At 33.1% G+C, this 12940-nt stretch overlaps 1 protein-coding gene across 1 annotated transcript in view; it reads left to right on the top strand.

Annotated features, from left to right (window-relative positions):
- The window catches only part of LOC111423708 (calcium-permeable channel component Mid1), a 114940-nt gene that overhangs the window by 1531 nt on the left and 100469 nt on the right, over nucleotides 1–12940 (top strand). The window lies entirely within an intron of this gene.

Raw genomic sequence — 12940 nt, 5'->3', positions numbered from 1 at the left:
TATACAATTACTAATGACGCCCAGTTACAGCTTAAAGTACGTTTAATAGTATATTACATAACGAAATCCAACCCAACAAAACCAAAAAAATGGTTACAATGCAATCCCTTCCATTAAAAAAATTATACCATAAATTGTCTTTGTTATAACTTTTACTAACATCTGTTAGCAAATGCATACACTGTCTAGTTTATGTACACATTCACTAGTAAATGTATACACTCTATGACTGATAAATACTTTCACTAAAACGTTACGTTAATATACAGGGTGTTTCGGTGACTCGGGGAACAAATTTAATATAATATAAATTCAATAAAAGCAATTTTTTTTGGTCTTTTTCAATTTATTGTCTAACCGGTTTCGGCTTACGCCATCATCAGAAACATTAGAAATATAGATTAGATTTTAGCAACTTATTTTCCATTTAGTTGTTCATGTAAACGGCTTCACAAAGGTATACAAGATAAAATTATAAATATGAACACATTAAAATTCCCGTTAAAAGTTAAAATTTACATTTAAAATATAAAACAATACTATAAAACTTGGATTAATGGGCACTTATGAACAACTAATCTAATCTATATTTCTAATGTCTCTGATAATGGCGTAAGCCGAAACCGGTTAGACAATAAATTGAAAAAGACCAGAAAAAGTATTGCTTTTTATTGAATTTATATTATATAAAAAATAACTGGTCAACATGGATCAAACTCCCTCATCTAATTAGAACAAATTTAACCACATATACTAGAGTGAAAAGATGACGATTCATGTAAAAAAAATTAGTAAAAGTATTCAAATTTTAAAGATACAGGCCAACAGTATAAATCAATGTCATGTAAAATGGTTAGGCAATTTATGAGTTGAATCGGTCCGCGGGAACAATGCTATACAGGCTGTTCCTAAAGTTTGTTTGCTCAGAACTTTTTTATTCTATCATAACCCTACATTTATTTTTGCAGTTTCTAATAGTAAATTTGGTTTAGAAACTTTTATTACTATTAGATAATATTGATAAAAATCACCGTTTTCGTGTTAAATGCAAAAATGTTGGGTTCCAATTTCAATAATAGCACAAAAAAAAAGAAATCTAAGTTTTTAAACATTTCCTTTAGTATGTTTTATTACTTGTCTTGCTATTTTATGTACTTTTTCTATTATTTCTGTCAGTGTAGTCGTTTTTTTGTTTATTTTATGTTGATTTTTAATTTATTGTTTTTGGATTCTTTTATTAAACTAAAACAAATTAAAAATGTGATTTAGCTCAATTTACACTTGGACATGTTGCATACATAATAGTTATGACAGCTCAGTTCGATTTTCACTTGTCATTGCCAATTCAGATTATTTATTTATTTTTTTTGTGTTATTGAATTCGGAGTCTAACATTTTTGCATTTAATACGAAAACGGTGGTTTTTATCAATATTCTCTAAGAGTGATAAAAGTTTCTAAACTAAATTTACTATTAGAAACTGCAAAAATAAATGTAGAGATATGATAGAATACAAAAATTCTGAGCAAACAAACTTTAGGAATAGCCTGTATAGCATTATTCCCTCTATAGCAATGTGTTAAAATTTTCTAACTTTGATGGCTTGTATCTTTGCAAATTGAGGACTTTTACTAATTTTGTTTTACATGAATCATTTTCACTCTAGTATATGTGACCCCCGAGTCACAGAAACACTCTGTATACATTGACTGGCTAATGTGTACATTAACTGAAATGCACGCTTTACCTGTGACATATACACACTATTCCAGTATTGTTCATCAAATGCACAATATCATGACATGACATGAATTGCATCTAAATTTCAATCTTTCTGGTACATTTATATAAGTTGAAAATGTTGTACCGTAAAGAGGTATTCAAAGAGTTTTTGTTTTGAAAACTATTGTAAAACTTCTGGGTTCTATTCATAGTATAACATTTTCTCTATAACGTTAGATATTCGGTGTGCAACAAAAGCAGCCTGCGAATTCATTTAGGTAGTTACGTCACGGCGGCCGAGCCAGCAACTAATGAATGCTGTGAATATTCGAAACTCTTCACTAACAATAAGTTGCTAATGAAGTTCGAGGATATAAAGATCCCCTGGAAATTAATCAGGAATGCACAGAACACTTGGAATACACAATGTGCCTTTTTTGTGCGCTCAACTATTTATGGCAAACTTCGGCCGTTGGCGTTCATAAAATATGCAGAACAATTGTTTGCGAACTCGATTACCCCTTTTCTTAAACATCCAATTGACTGTTTGAACATATTTATTAAGAAATTTGATGTTATTTGTGTCATGAATGTGGTTACTGTAAAATAGATGAGTGATGACTATTTTATATAGCTGTTCCAGTAAATATTTGCTCCGGGTGTATATGGGCCACGCCGGGATCGGTAGAAGTGTTATACGGCTTATAACTTCGGCGAGATTCTAAACCATTCACGGTTTCGGTATTGATTTTGTGTTCCTCGGGCAACACGGCCTGAACCCGGGTGTTTCGCTCTGTGTATACTGTAAATACCGGTGGAGTTTGCCGGCAAAATGGACCATGGATGGCTGTCACGGTTGTCCAAAACTTAAACGAGAATGGAAGGACGACGTGACGATCGCAAACCGAACACAAACTTTATTTCACACCACAATCAATAAAAAAATTTTTAGGATTAAAAATTTATTCATCCTAAAATAAATACTCCATATTTTTTGATAACAAACGATATTGAAGTAGTGATCGTATAAAATTTGATGATCACAAAATTGGATTGAATAACATACTAGATGAGAGAAGCACTCGATCATATAAACTTACTCGATGCAATTTCAAGTTATAAAAGTAAAAAAAGGTTGTATAAACATTTTCCTATGGGATACTTGAACTGAATATCGTCGAATATGATGTTGTTGTTTCCAACAGAAAAGAAAACAAGAGTCTCGTTCTAAAACGGAAATCGCGGTCGTTACCAACCCGGAGCGCAAATAATTATCTGAAAGGCTTTAATGGAAACGGCTGTATGACAATACGGAACGGCGTAATCAGAAAATTCCGTTGCAATGCGTTCCGGGGGCCCATTTCATTACAGAAATCAACAGCAGCGGGCATCTGTTTTGTCCCGGAACTATGCAGAGTTATTCAAACCTTTTGTTCATCAAACAAAAAGTAAAACAACTTTAAATTACCACCGCGTATACGTAATTTCGACAGATCTACGTTGAATTTTAAAATGTTATTTAACTGCCCTTTCAGTTGAAATTCAATGCGTAACAATTTTTATTGTAAACACATGCTTCAATAACAACTTGTATACGTACAGTTTGTAAAGGGACCGTTTATATCTTTACATGCAGCGAAACCTTGACCAGCACAAGTAGTTAACAACCTCTACCCTTAGGGGGGAAACGGTTATACCCCAAGATTAATATCGTGTGTAGATTTTTGTTGCACATAAATAATTTCTCGCACAAAAACAACAAAGAGTTTGTGCATTGTCAATTATTGATTAGAGAGTGGAGTGCAAACATGTTTGGACCGGTTTCGATTACATTCAATTGTACAATCGGTGACAGATACGCGACCAACGCTGACTGAACCCCCGCAACTGTTTGTGACGCTAATGCGCGCTGACAAGTTACACAGACGAGATTCTCGTTTTTGCCGTTATGCATGCGAAAGTAACCAACCCGGAAGTCGTTATCGATTCTTAAGAGAAATATTACTCAAAGTAATGAAACTTTGAAAACGTTCAAGAATATGAAGTGTAGTTAGTTTAAAATTTTTCTTTATTATGCTCCTTTAAGACTGAGTTTTCTTTCTTGTGAGAATAAGTTGGTCCCAACATGTTAAAAAATAATCTGGTGGGACAAAGTTATAAGTATAACACATTAATTGGTAGAAAATGATAGTACAACCAGCGATGGCAACCTATGCTGGCCAAATGTCGGTAAAATAGTAAACAATCGATAGGTATCGTAATGAATTGGTAGGTTTAAATATGTCAGAAATTGTTTCATAATTTCAAATTCGTGCTTTTCAAAGTTGTTAATGGTAATACTCGGGAATCGGTGCATATTACAAAAAAACTTTTAGAACGCAAATTGCAGCAAATTTTATTCTTAATAATATTGCTTTCTTGAAGTTTTGCTATCAGATGCATAGATTTCGAGAAAAATACGAAAATATGAAAATTTTATGAATTTCGTTGCTTTAAGTAGTTAATGCTAACACTCGGGAATCGGAACATATTACAAAAAAACGTTTAGAACTAAAGTTGTAGCAAATTTTATTCTTAACAATATTGCTATTTTGTTATTAGATGCATAGATTTCGAGAAATTTACGAACATATGAAAATTTGATGAATTCGTTGTATTTTGCAAGATGTGCATATTACAAAAAAATTTTTAAAACTAAAATTCCAGCAAATTTTATTCTTAACAATATTGCTCTCGTAAACTTTCGCTATCAGATACATAGGTTTCGAGAAAAATGCGAAAATATGTAATATTTGATGAATTTCGTTGTTTTAAGTAGTTGATGGCAAAACTCGGGAACCCAAGCATTTTACAAAAATACTTTTACAACAAACGTTGTAGCAAATTTTATTCTTAACAATATTGCTCCCTTGAACTTTTGCTATCAGATACATAGATTTCGAGAAAAATACGAAAATATGAAAAATTTCAGTGCTTTAAGTAGTTAATGGTAACACTCGGGAAGAGGTGTATATTACAAAAAAAATTTAGAACGGAAATTGTATCAAATTTTATTCTTAACAATATTGATCTCTTGAACTTTTCCTCTCAGATGCATAGATTTTGAGAAAAATAAGAAAATATGGAATATTTGATGAATTTCGTTGTTTTACGTAGTTGATGGCAAAACTCGGGAACCCAAGCATTTTACAAAAATACTTTTACAACAAACGTTGTAGCAAATTTTATTCTTAACAATATTGCTCCCTTGAACTTTTGCTATCAGATGCATAGATTTCGAAAAAAATACGAAAATATGAAAATTGGATGAATTTAGTTGCTTTAAGTAGTTAATGGTAACACTCGGGAATCGGTGTATATTACAAAAAAACTTTTAGAACAAAAGTTGCAGCGAATTTTATTCTTAACAATATTGGTCTCTTGCACTTTTGTTATTAGATGTACAGATTGCGAGAAAATTACTAACATATGAAAATTTGATAAATGGTAGCAGCAATCAGAAATCGGTGCATATTACAAAAAACGTTTAGGACAAAAGTGATAGCAAATGTTATTCTTAACAATATTGCTCTCTTGAACTTTTGCTATCAGATGCATAGATTTCGAGAAAAATACGGAAATATGAAAATTTAATACATTTCGCTGCTTTAAGGAGTTAATGGTAACACACGGGAATCGGAGCATTTTACAAAAAAACTTTTAGAACGAAAATTGCAGCAAATTTTATTCTTAACAATATTGCTCTCTTAAACTTTTGCTATCAGATGCATAGTTTTCAAGAAAAATAGCAAAATATAAAAATTTGTTGAATTTCGTTGCTTTAAGTAGTTAATGGTAACACTCAGAAATCAGAGTATTTTACAAAAAAGCTTTTACAACAAACGTTGTAGCAAATTTTATTCTTAACAATATTGCTCCCTTGAACTTTTGCTATCAGATGCATAGATTTCGAAAAAAATACGAAAATATGAAAATTGGATGAATTTAGTTGCTTTAAGTAGTTAATGGTAACACTCGGGAATCGGTGTATATTACAAAAAAACTTTTAGAACAAAAGTTGCAGCGAATTTTATTCTTAACAATATTGGTCTCTTGCACTTTTGTTATTAGATGTACAGATTGCGAGAAAATTACTAACATATGAAAATTTGATAAATTCGATGTTTTTGTATGACGTTAATGGTAGCAGCAATCAGAAATCGGTGCATATTACAAAAAACGTTTAGGACAAAAGTGATAGCAAATGTTATTCTTAACAATATTGCTCTCTTGAACTTTTGCTATCAGATGCATAGATTTCGAGAAAAATACGGAAATATGAAAATTTAATACATTTCGCTGCTTTAAGGAGTTAATGGTAACACACGGGAATCGGAGCATTTTACAAAAAAACTTTTAGAACGAAAATTGCAGCAAATTTTATTCTTAACAATATTGCTCTCTTAAACTTTTGCTATCAGATGCATAGTTTTCAAGAAAAATAGCAAAATATAAAAATTTGTTGAATTTCGTTGCTTTAAGTAGTTAATGGTAACACTCAGAAATCAGAGTATTTTACAAAAAAGCTTTTGGAACAAACATTGTAGCAAATTTTACTCTTAACAATACTGCTCTTTTACCCTTTTGCTATCAGATACATAGATTTCGAGAAAAATATGAAAATTTTATGAATTTCGTTGTTTTTAGTAGTTAATGGTAACACTCGGGAATTGGAGCATTTTACAAAAAAATTTTTAGAACAAAAGTTGTTGCACACCTTACTCTTAACAATATTGCTCTCTTGCGCTTTTGCTATTAGATGCATAAATTTCGAGAAAATTACGAACATATGAAAATTTGCCGAATTCGTTGTTTTTTGCAAGATCTTAATGGTAACACTCGAGAATCGGTGCATATTACAAAAAAACTTTTCAAACGAAAATTGCAGCAAATTTTATTCTTAACAATATTGCTCTCTTGAACTTTTGTTCTCAGACGCATAGACATCGAGAAAAATAGGGTAAACCTACCAGTTGTTGGACACCTGCGAGCTATTGGACATCCCAATTATTTCAGCTGAAAATAAGAATTCTGTATTCAGTAGTTTGCTTAGTTTTGTTGAGATGGTCCCATTGTACTATTAGTATCGATATTGACATAAAAATAATTACCTATCATGTGATAGCTGCAAGAAAAGAATTCACCGACGATGTGTTCCGAAAAAATATAATGAACATGTTCCTGAAGAAGGTGATGAGGATTTATTCTTGTGTCACATGTGTTTCACTGAGGAAAAGTGATGATGATGATATTTCAGAAATAGAAAGTGAAGGAGGAATCAAAACAGACGATCAAATAAAACCTGACAGCAAAATGTGTGAGGAACCAAAAATGGGAAGTGAAGAAGATTCGGAAGACTATGGAACAGAACATGACGACTTGGAAGTCGAAGAACTATTTAATATGTACGAAAATGAAATGAAAAATAGGTACACACAAGTGATTAGTTTTAAGTTAATAAAAGTTTTGAACACTGATTTCAATTTTTTATTTGCTTTTAATCATTACTTTGCCAGTGTCCAATAACTGAAAATATTGTGTCTAGTAATTGAATTTTTTGTCCAATAACTAACTTTTTGGAACCCTTTCAAGTTTTTTAAAATTTTCTGAAAGAACTGTAATATTAGAAATATTTAAAACCCGTTAGCTTAAAATAGGATATATGTACTAAGATCTGGCATAGGCAGAATAATATCCGTTGAAAAATAATCCAGTGGTAGCGACCTGAAATTGAAAAAAAGCTTAACTGTCCAATAACTGGTATGTTTACCCTACGAAAATATGAAAATTTGATGAATTTCGTTCTGTTAAGTAGTTAATGGTAATAGTCGGAATTCGGAGCATATTATAAAACAACTTTTAGAACAAAAGTTGTAGAAAATTTTATTCTTAACAATATCACTCTCTTGAACTTTTGCTCTCAGATGCATAGATTTCGAGAAAAATAAGAAAATATGAAAATTTTATGAATTTCGCTGTTTTACTAGTTGTTCATGGTAATATTCGGGATTCCGAGCATATTACAAAAGAATTTTAGAATAAAAATTGTAGCAAATTTTACTCTTAACAATATTGCTCTCTTGCCGTTTTGGAATTAGATGCATAGTTTTCGAGAAACTTACGAACATATGAAAATTTGATGAATTCGTTGTTTTTTGCAAGATGTTAACGGCAACAATCGGAAATCGGTGCATATTTCAAAAAAAATTTTACAGCAATAGTTGTAGTAAATTTTATTCTTAACAATATTGCTCTCTTGCGCTTTTACTCTCAGATGCATAGATTTCGAGAGAAATATAAAAATTTTATGAACTTCGTAGTTTGAAGTAGTTAATGGTTACACTCGGGATTTGGAGCATATTACAAAAAAGCTTTTAGAATAAAAGTTGTAGCCGTGTAGAAGTTTAGATAAATTGTACAGTTTATTGAATAGGTTTGAAAGCAAAATTGAAGATTTGAAAATCGGTAAATCGGTAGTGTTGGCAATGCTGGCTACAAAATTGTCACAAAAAACACTACAACAATGTTATGGAGATTTTTTCACCAAAAGTTGTAGACAGTTTTGTATATGAACCATATGCAACTTCGTCTTCTCCGCTGAACTAACATCCAAGAAATGACGACAACATTGTATTTTTTGCTATAAATAAATCCATACATTTTGATAAACAATTTTATTGTTATCTTACAATTTTGATCACAACCTTTATAGAACTAAAAACAACTTCTGTTTCAAACAAGCTTTAAAAGACAAAAATGTTTTAGACGACATGTTTTAAAATATGGATTAATAGGGAAGATTAATACGGGGAAGGGAGTGTCCATTATAGCCAAAAGTCCGTTATATGAATAATTTTAATGCACATAAAGTTGAACAGCATCCACACCGTTGCATTCAGTTTACGTAGCTTTATATTTATACCAAGGACGGTAGAATTTAAGAGGACTATACTACATCCCGGGAACACGTGCACAGCTGGAAGGCCCGTTCGTGACGTCAGCACTGAATAATAATTAAACGTACAACTAGCAGTAGACCGAGTATTAGCCGTTCGTCTCTTAAGACGAACGAATGAAAAATATACAACAATCTAACGCTGAATAACAACTAAAACTAGAACTAACGCTAGATCTAGAACTATAATCATTCGGGTTTAGCCGTCTTAAGAGACGTACGGCTAATCCCGAATGTTTCTAGTTCTAGATCTAGTGTTAGTTCTAGTTTTTGCTCGAGTTCTTTCCTTTAAAATTCACGTTTCTTGCAAAACTAACGTTCATGATTAGCTTTGTATATTCATTAAAATGGGAAAAAATATGAATTTAGTATACAGGACATAATTTTTGAATTTCATTGTTTTTATTATTATCTTTAAAATAGTGCTATTAATATAATAAAAATTTAACCCCGGCGCAACCACCAAAAAAATTCTCTTCACATATCGTCCGGTCATAAATCCTAGTAAATCCCCGGAGTTTTTTTCTATACGGATGGTACAAATTTAATCTACCCAAAGTTGCCGGTAATCGCCTAAAGCTCTGAGCTCACCTTAACGCTGCTTATCACTGCAACTGTAGTTAAAGCTCAAGCTTTCCATCCGGCGGTGTGGCACGCGATATCGAGATTTGAAATATAAAAATTAAGGGTAAAATAAAAAAGACAAGTTTTTCTTTAATTTGCATAAGCACCTGCCGTACACAGATCCATGCACGTGTTTCGTCGACACGTGCACGGATCACGCGGTACCCTTGTTTAAGTGCTTTGTTTTTAATCGCCCGCTGTGCGGAACGCCGGGTGCAGATTCGACCGTAATTTGCTGCTATTTTCGGTCTCTCAACCGAAATTGTTCCATTCAGAAGTCGTTCAAATATCAGAAGAGAGTAGGTGGAGTACGGCTCGTTGACTCCGATTCATTCAACAAGATTTCTAAAGGATCGACGAAAATGATTATTAAAAAATAATTTAATTTATTAAAACAAGAATCGTTTTAATGGGAAAATGATGAGTCGAGTTGAATCTTCGATAGTCCTAGAAGAGGCGGCTTAAATATTAAGTCTCCCATTAATCGATATCCCCGAGAGTATGAAGTGGCCTCCGCCGAATCCTGGCCGAATCGCAGCTGGCTTTGCAGGATTGCGAGAGCAGGTGCCCTCTGAGTGGGGCACCAGGAGCGGAATTAATATCGATCGCCCTTTGCGCCTCCTCTTTGCTCCACTTTCGAGTCACGCTGCGACCGCCGCGGACATAATGAAAATATGGGATTGATTGTGAGCACGATGTGATACCTTTTTAACCCCGATCCAGATATCGATTATTAATTAATCTAAATTAACTTTTTCTAATAATTAAATTTCATTTCGTAGAAATCCGAGAGGAAAATTCCCTGTTAATTGGATAATTTAAATGTTATTGTGTTGCATTTTGACTGCGCCCCGATGAATATTAATTTAAGTGAAAATAAACTACAATTAATTTAATCCACATTATAAACATAAACAGAGTCTACTCTCGCATAATAATATATCTATAAAATAATTTCCCATTTAATTTACAACGTTACTATGCAATCCTAACCCAATCATTAAATTCAATATTATTTAATACAGCCGATAATAATTGTTAAGTGACGTTGATTATCACTTTACGTTTTATGCCACCTAATTATTGGATTATTATTTACCGAACCATAAAACCCACATTTTTGTCGATGATTTATATTCGACATGCGCGTAAAAGAAAACAGGTGGCGAACGATCGAGAGATGAAAATGGCCGCTCGCAAATTACCACAACAACGTATTTTATCAATTTATGTAGTAGAAAACAGGATTTTCATGCTTTATTTACGAGCTGCCGACGGTTAGGTAATTTTCTGAAGCCGATTTCGACGAAGAAGTGGCTGCTATATTTCGGCGTCCTCGCGAACCCAATAAATCAACATCGGGCGCGCATTTCGTTAATTGCAAATCGATACCGAACCTTGCGTCTCGACCGGAAAAATTAAATTGTTACATGTCACTTAACGAATCACGCACGAATAAATTCTCTCTCTTTCTCCGAATACAAAAATTGATAGTTCCGATATTCATTTTGACCATTTATTCATCACATTTTGAAGTTCTATTATTACTTTTCCTCAATAATAATAAAAAACTAATCTGTACCACAATCAGTGTTCAATTTGATGTAAAGTATTCTATTCTACATGCTATTTTTGCATGTTTGATAAGGTTCATCTCATCGTGAGCAAGATAGTACTTGTTCGATTTTTTCTTTAAATAAAACCAAAGCATTGCTAAACATCACTCTGAAATTTGTTGCGATCTGTAAGAAATGGTTTTACTACGTTGGGGTTTAATCAATCCAGATTTAATACTTCGCTGCATTATGTTTTTCGCCATTCCAATAGCATGTGCTAGTGATCGAATATTACCGCAACGATGAATGGGCACTTCATTTATCTTTTCTACATCCACGGTTTTTCGTTTCCTGCCAACTTCACTTTTTGTGACATACTCGGGCTGATTTTTTTATCGAACATGTTTCAGTTTACCATTTATACTTGTTTCTGGCAAATAATAGTATACACTTTGGCGAATTTTTTGCGTTAGATTACACCATTTCCTTTGCGCTGCAATATTTTTACAAATAGTAAGACGACACACGATTTTTAGTATCTTGTAATAACTTAATAAGTGTTCTTCTTTTAGGTGTTGCGTAAATTTGGTAAAGGTGACCAATTAATAATTAAAGACTGTATCGTTGTCTTCTATGATGCCATTTACTCCGTAATTAATTAAATTAATGGCAACGTTTTCTAATAAGCATACTGCTGGAGATGATTTGTTGCCAAGTTTTATGGTCAGTGATTGCCGTTATATATTTGCTTGCCCTCTTAAATTTATTATTAACTTGTCCATTACGTCCTGTGAATTTCCTAAAAGATGGAAACGATCAAGAATTGTGCCTGTTTATAAAAAGGATGATCGTACGTCCCTCTCAAACTATAGACCAATTTCGATAATTTCCAATTTTGCTAAACTATTTGAAAAGTTATTATATTCTTTTATGTACACCAGCACGTGTCCCTTTGTGTCAGCTTCCCAGCATGGTTTTGTTTCCGGTCGCTCTACAGTTACCAACTTGGCTACGATTTCCGAGTTTATCTGTAGCACCTTGGATAGACGTGGGCAGGTGGATGTTGTATACACTGATCTATCCAAAGCCTTTGATCTGATTGACCATAGAATTCTCTTGTATAAATTGAGCTCTTTCGGATTTGTTCCTTCAGCAATTCAACTTCTAGCCTCTTATTTGCAACATAGAAAATGTTATGTTGCTTACAATGGATATTTTTCTAATGAGTTCACTCTTACCTCAGGGGTTCCACAGGGATCAAATTTGGGCCCTCTATTATTTGTTCTTTTCATAAATAACTTACTTCTAAAAATTGATTGTCGGATGTTGGGATATGCTGATGATATCAAGATCTATGTCGAAGTCTCATCGATGGCAGATGCAGATAAGCTGCAGCACAACTTAAACACAATAGTGCAATGGTGTAAGACCTACAAACTTAACCTTAATATAGATAAATGTTGTGTACTTACTTATAGCCGATGCTCGTCACCATGCATATATCCTTACAATATTGCTGGCAGCACTTTAAGTGGTGTTGAGGAGTACAGGGATTTGGGGGTCCTGTTTGATGCAAGTCTTAATTTTAAAAAACCTAGGTCCCTAGGTTTTGTGATGCGTATGTCTAAATATTTCACAAGTGTCAGCTTATTAAAGACCTTGTATTGTGCTTACGTTCTGAGTAAGTAAGAATACGCTTGCCTGATTTGGAGTCCCTTATATGCATGTGAGTTCTTAAGCCTTGATCGAGTCCATCGTAGATTCTTAAAATTTCTTTCTTACAAATCTGATGAAATTTACCCTGAGCGAGGTATACCACAAAATGATTTGCTTGCACGACACAATATGATTTCCTTGATGGACAGAAGAAACGCGTTTTATGAAAGGTTTCTACAAAGGCTTATCGAATATAACATCGATTGCCCTTTCATTCTTGAGCGACTAGGGTTTGTTGTTCCAAGAAGTAACTCAAGATATAGCTGCGTATTCGTCATTCCTTATGCTAGGACAAACATTATGAGACGGGCGCCAACATACACTCTCT

This window comes from Onthophagus taurus, chromosome 6, assembly GCF_036711975.1.
Source record: "Onthophagus taurus isolate NC chromosome 6, IU_Otau_3.0, whole genome shotgun sequence".
Lineage (NCBI taxonomy): Eukaryota > Metazoa > Arthropoda > Insecta > Coleoptera > Scarabaeidae > Onthophagus > Onthophagus taurus.
Note: the sequence above shows the minus strand (reverse complement) of the source record. Positions and strands in the feature narration are given on the sequence as shown.